The following is a 6,000-nucleotide window of genomic DNA, read 5'->3' as shown; positions in this document are numbered from 1 at the left end:
CTCCATGGAACAAACTCCGAAGCTCATTTTAGATCTCACTCAGGGCTCATTTTGCTTTGAATCACTGCAATTTATCCCAGTTTCCCCAATTCCTCTGGGGCAAGTGCAAAGGCAGGCTTGTGCTGAGCACCCTCTCCCTCTCCCACACATGTGTATACACACACACAGAGACACACACACACACACACCACAAACTGGGCCAGGATCTTGGGCATGGATGGTCTTCTTAACAGATGTTCACTTACCTTATTTCTCCCCCTGTTGCCCTTAATGAAGCTGGTGAGCCCACAAGTGCATTCATCCTCCTCCCCACTGTGGGGGACTAAATCAACATGGGGCAGGGTGTGCCTTTGTGTGAGAGAGAGAGTGTGTGTGGTGATATCACCCCTTTAGGATTGGTTTATGGGAATGGGTTAGCACCTCAGAAATAATGAGCTTCCATACAGCTGTCTCCCGTTAAGGCTTCCAGGCCGGTGTCATAAGGTAATTGGGTGGAAGAGGTGAATGCCCATGATCTACATTCCCATAAAACCTGGGTTGACGGGAGTTCTCAGCAGACAGCTAAGCCGAGGTCAGCGTCTATTTCGGCTTTTGACAGCATCTTCTTCTGTTGCTCAGTCTACTGAGGTTTAAGTGTAAGTGTTGATGTTCATTATCTGGGTAAGTTAGTGTTTGTTGTTTTCTTACCTTCTGAGCTATTCTAATCTGTGTAATTATTTGGAGTTTTTCCTCCCTTGTAGAGTTTTGTTTTAGTAAAGTCTGTGTATGATTTTATGAAATTTGGTCTGGTGAGAGTTCCTGAACCCTTTCGTTTTGACTACGCTTTTCAGAGCAAGGGCCATCCACCACACAGAGAGGGGGAGGGAGATGATGTGAGCAAGGCCAATTCCTGTTTCTGCTCCAAAGTTGCAAAAACCTCCCATCCCATGAGCCTCCTGCTCTTTGCAGAGAGCGAAGCCGCATTTAAATTTCTCCCCATTTTGCTATTCCCCTGATAAATCCCCTTCTTACCTCCCGTCAGCTCTATAAGCTCCACCGGGAGTTTCTGAGTCTGCTTCCAGCTATCTAAGCATGCTGCAAATATTCCAGTGTGTGTGTGTGTAGGTGTGTAGGAACACCCCCAATCCTAAATTGTACATTTCCTTGGGAGGGAGGGCCCCAGAAGTCCCTTGCTGCTGATAGTTCCAAGTCATGATGTTTAGGAGCTTGGGCTGACGACAGGCAGAAACCCAACTGATCCATCATCCTTTCCTGGCACAGCTGCAGTGACGGAGACTCTTGTGTCAGTTGAATGTCTGCCTATGGAGTTGTGGCAGAGAGGGAGGTACCTCCCCTGGGGGGTGGAGAGGGTGGGATGAGGATGCAGACTCCAGCTTGATCATGGATGTCAGCTGGGGAAAAGGTGGAGCCAGAGAGAGGGGGGTTCTCCACCCTCCCACCCCCTCGCCTGCTGTTATATACAAGTTGTAGAAGCAGCAGCAGACAGAGAGATACAGATACCCTCTCCACCTTTGACTCACAAAGGACTAGCATCATCTCTTGGGAACTTCACCTGTGCTCATGGTTTTATGGCAAGTCTCCCGCAGGCCCCTATGGAAAGCCCTGGGCTTCCTGGGCTTGATGCTGCTGGTGGCCCCAGCAGGCGCCTGGTACAAGCATGTGGCCAGCCCCAGGTACCACACCGTGGGGCGAGCTTCAGGGCTTTTGATGGGAGTCAGGCGCTCCCCTTACCTGTGGCGCCGGCAGGCAGCAGAGGGCTCCCAGGATAGCCTGGAGGCTGCCCCCACCCTGCCCGTCAGCAGGGCCACTCAGTGGCTGACACTCCAGCAGGCAGAGGAGGAGGAGGAGGGACCCTGGACCACTCTGGATCTGCAGCCTCACCTGTCCTCCCAGGTGGGTGCCTGGAAAGATGCTGCTTCTGCTGCTGCTTCAGGGGCCATCAAGAGAACGCTCTGGTCTCAGGCCTCGCAGAAGAACCACGCCAGGCACCAGGGGAGGATCTGGGCAGCCCTGTGCCCAACAGGATGCCAGGAGGCTCTCTGGCAAAGCCCCGCCATGCACCCAGAGCTCCTGGAAAGGCTGATGTGGAAGACAGGACAGCCCAGCACATCGAAGGAGGCCAGGTAATTGGGCACAGTAAGTCCAGAGTCTTAAGCCTCAGAGAGCATCTAGGATGCAGCACTTGTAAGATGGATGAGCTTCCCCTTGACCCACTTCTAGGGGGTTTCCTGACAAAGTCTTAATATTTATGGACAAGGGTCATGCCTCAGTGGTAGAGCATCTGCTTGGCATGCAGAAGGGCCCCTTCCCTTTAGTAACAAACCCCTTTCCCAACGTTGAGGTTGCTATCAAAGGAACGTTCCCACTGAGAGAAATCTGATTATAGGGGACAGGGCACTGGAACGTAGAAGGCTGTCTTAGACCAAGTGGGACCACTGATTCATCTAGGCCAGTGTCTGGATGGAGCTCTCCAGGCAAGAGTCTCACCTACCGGTAGCCCTGCCTGGAGATGCTGCAGACCAAACCTGGGACCTTCTGCATGCAACGCAGGTGCTCTACCACTGAGCTGCAGTTCTGTCTATTAAGGCAAAGGAAGCTACGTTAAACTGAGTCAGACTGTTGATCCAACTAGCTCATTATTGTCTACACTGACTGGCAGCAGCTCTCTGGGGTTTCAGGCAGGAGTCTTTCCCATTCTTACCTGAAGACGCTGGGGATCGAACCTAGGACCTTCTGCATGAGAAGCAGGTGCTCAGGCACTGAGCTGTGGCCTATCCCCATTGAGTTTTCACATTAGACCCTCCTGACAGTGCAGCATGTTTCACAAATTCACCCAGGTGGCTACCTGGAGCAGAGCTTTTAGTGGGCTGGCTCCCATCCTCTGGAATACTCTGTTCGACAGGTGCTCAACTGTTTGGTGTTTCTGATACCTGCTCAAAACCCTTCTGTATACCCAGGCAAATTCAGGATGTTGATATTGGCTATGGCAGGAACGGGCAACCTTTGGCTTCTGGACTCCAGCCCTCATCATCTCGTAGACCATTGGCCATGTTGGCATCTGGGGCTGCTGGGAGTTGGAGTTCAATGACATCTGGAGGGTCACAGTGTCCCCATCCTTAGGCTGTGGGTACCTACTGATCTGCCAGGTTTTTTTTATCACTGTCCTTTCCTTTGAATGCCTTATTTTAATTTTTATGCATGCTGCTCTGAGCTTTCTGAATAGGGAGAGGTTTATAAACACAAATGAGCAACAGATAGCAAACAAAATTACACTGCTAGGAAAACAACACAGACCCTCCTTTCAGCTTCTTAGAATCACAGAATCATGTGTTGTAAGGGACTCAAAGGGTCATCTAGTCCAACCCCCTGCAATTCAGGAATTGCAGCTAAAGTAATTGATGGTCACCCAACCTGTTTAAAAACCTCGAAGGAAGAAGAGTTCCCCACCTTCCAAGGGAGTCTGTTCCGCTTTCGAACAGCTCTTACTGTCGGAAAGTTCTCCCTGATGTTCAGTTGGAATATTGTTTCTTGTCATTTGAAGCCATTGGTTCAGGTCCTAGCTTCCAGAACAGGAGAAAATAGCAAGGGCGCAAACCAGGGATTGCCCAAGTCATCATTTGAGCCAATTGTGTTTTGGAACAAGAGGTGTCAGCAACCAGGGGACTAGCTTCCCTTCCTGGCAGCACGTCGAGAGAAAAGGTCAGGGCTGTGTATGCTGCCTTGAAGATGAGAAGCCAGGCTGGGGTTTGTATGAGGTCTTTGAGGAAGTCAGATCCCAAGAAAAAACCTCTTCACTCCCCCAGTTCACTTAGGCCAGTAGTGAGAAAGAAGGCATTTCTCACAAAACGGAAATGACCACGGGAGCCCTCCTTCTGGCTCCACAATGCAGAAGAGGAGAACATTTGCTTTGATTACAGAAGTGTTTGCTGCCCAAGCTCCTTTAGGCGGGAGGGTGGGATATAAATTTAATTGAGCAAAATGAATGAATGAATAAGTTGGCTACGCCTGCCCTTAGCTCTGGCTCCAGCTGATCTTGGGCTCCACAAATCCCAAATGAGCACTAGCCACCAGTGATGGAAAAGTTTAAGGCTGCTAGCCTAAATACGTAAGGATCAGTCTCCAGACTCTCTACATATTGGTTGCCCACCTCTGCACATGTCCCAGCTTGTCAATATTGTGCAGCAAGAGGGGAACTGTTAGATAAAGAATGTGGTTTTTCCAGATCAAGGAGTATGCAAGCTTTGGAGTACCACTGAACTCTACAGCAGGCAGAATGGACCCTTTATACCTGTCTATAAAGTACCAATTATGCAACATGCTTAGGTGAAGGGAAGCTTTCCTTCCTCCCTCCCTCCCTCCCTCCCTCCCTCCCTCCCTCCCTCCCTCCCTCCCTCCCTCCCTCCCTTCCCTTCCCTTCCCTTCCCTTCCCTTCCCTTCCCTCCATCCATCCTTTCCTTCCTTCCTTCCTCTTTCATCCCCCTGCCCCTCCACACTGCTTCACATCTGCATGGACATCACTGGGTTTCTCATTACTTGCTAATGCAACTCTGGGTGAGTTACAAAGGGAGGTGGCAATGGGCCCCAGTGCCGTGTATTATCTTTGAGATTTGCTCTGTTGCCTTTTACCTGCATGCCTGACAGCCAACATTTGATGATGCACTCATCAATTGATGGGAAGATGTGTGTGAACCTGCCCATAAACACCACCTAGTGTGCTGCTGCTGTGTACAGGAAGTGTATTGCAGACTTCGCCAACCTGGTGCCCTTCAGATGTTCAGCACTACGACTCCAATCGGCCCCAGTCCACACAGCTGAATGCTGCTGGGACGGGTGGGAAGGGAATCCAAAATATTTGGAGCGCACCAGGTTAGTGAAGGCTGGCCCATGGCCTCAGGGTTCCAGCCAGGAAGGTATTGAGTATACACACACACACACACAACACATAATGAAGCCAGGAGATGAAGTTCGTTACGAAGGAGAAAGGGAGCAAAGGACAGAATGTAGAAAATTGTCCATTTTGTTGATGTGGAAAACTGAGGCCAAATTAGAAAATGTGAATTGCTTGAGTGTATGTGGCAGAGAACTAAGACTCTCTTTTCCCTCCATTTAGCGACCCTGAGATCTAATCTCTGATGAGATGAGGTACCCCGCTGAAGGAGTTGTCTGAAGCAGGCTGGTGGATGAGCATAGAAACTGATTCCAGTACCTGAGAACGAAAGAATTTTGGATCATCCTTTTGGAACCATGCATAGTCTCTCATCCCCAACCAAGGGAAGAAGCTGTGAAACCCCTAGTGTCATATAATTGTGTGGATTCTCCATCGGCAGCTATAGGATGCCTGCACTTTCCTGGTTCCTGGGATCGGGGCCAGAAGCTTTTTGATTGCCTTTTCCCAACAAGTAGGGGCATGGCTAGGAAGAGCCTTATTATTATTATTATTATTATTATTATTATTATTATTATTATTTATTTTAACCAACTTCATGCTCACATTTTTTGGGGTGGGGAAACAAAAGTCATATATTGTGTTGTTTATAACGGCTTCTCTGCAATATGGTAATATGTATTCATGTTCTCTCTCCCCACACACCCAAGGATGCTGTACTAATTAAAAACAAGATTTAATGAAATGAACCCCTGTGCTTTCTTGTGTTATAAGGATTAGACAAATTCTTGAGGCAGCAAGATGATTGCTCAGTTTAGTAGCGAACTCAAGGGAGTGATTGTTGACAGGATTGGAAGCCAAATGGGGACACTGAGAAAGAAGAAGGCGGGGGTGTCAACAGGCCAAGGGAAACTATGTAGTTAACAGAGGTGAAACAAATCTTTGCATGTGTTCTAAAATGAACAAACAAATACATAAATAAGGAACCTCCCCCCCAAAAAAAAAATATAAACACCCATTACAAAGGACTGAGCATGCCCAGTAGCCATAGAATATGGGGTGTTAGCAGGAAAAGAAAATTTGGTGTATGTGTGGGAGGGAATGCAATGGAGTAT

The sequence above is a fragment of the Zootoca vivipara genome, chromosome 14 (genome assembly GCF_963506605.1).
Source record: "Zootoca vivipara chromosome 14, rZooViv1.1, whole genome shotgun sequence".
NCBI classification, from domain to species: Eukaryota; Metazoa; Chordata; class Lepidosauria; order Squamata; family Lacertidae; genus Zootoca; species Zootoca vivipara.
The sequence above is the reverse complement of the archived record's forward strand: the minus strand, read 5'-3'. Positions refer to the sequence as shown.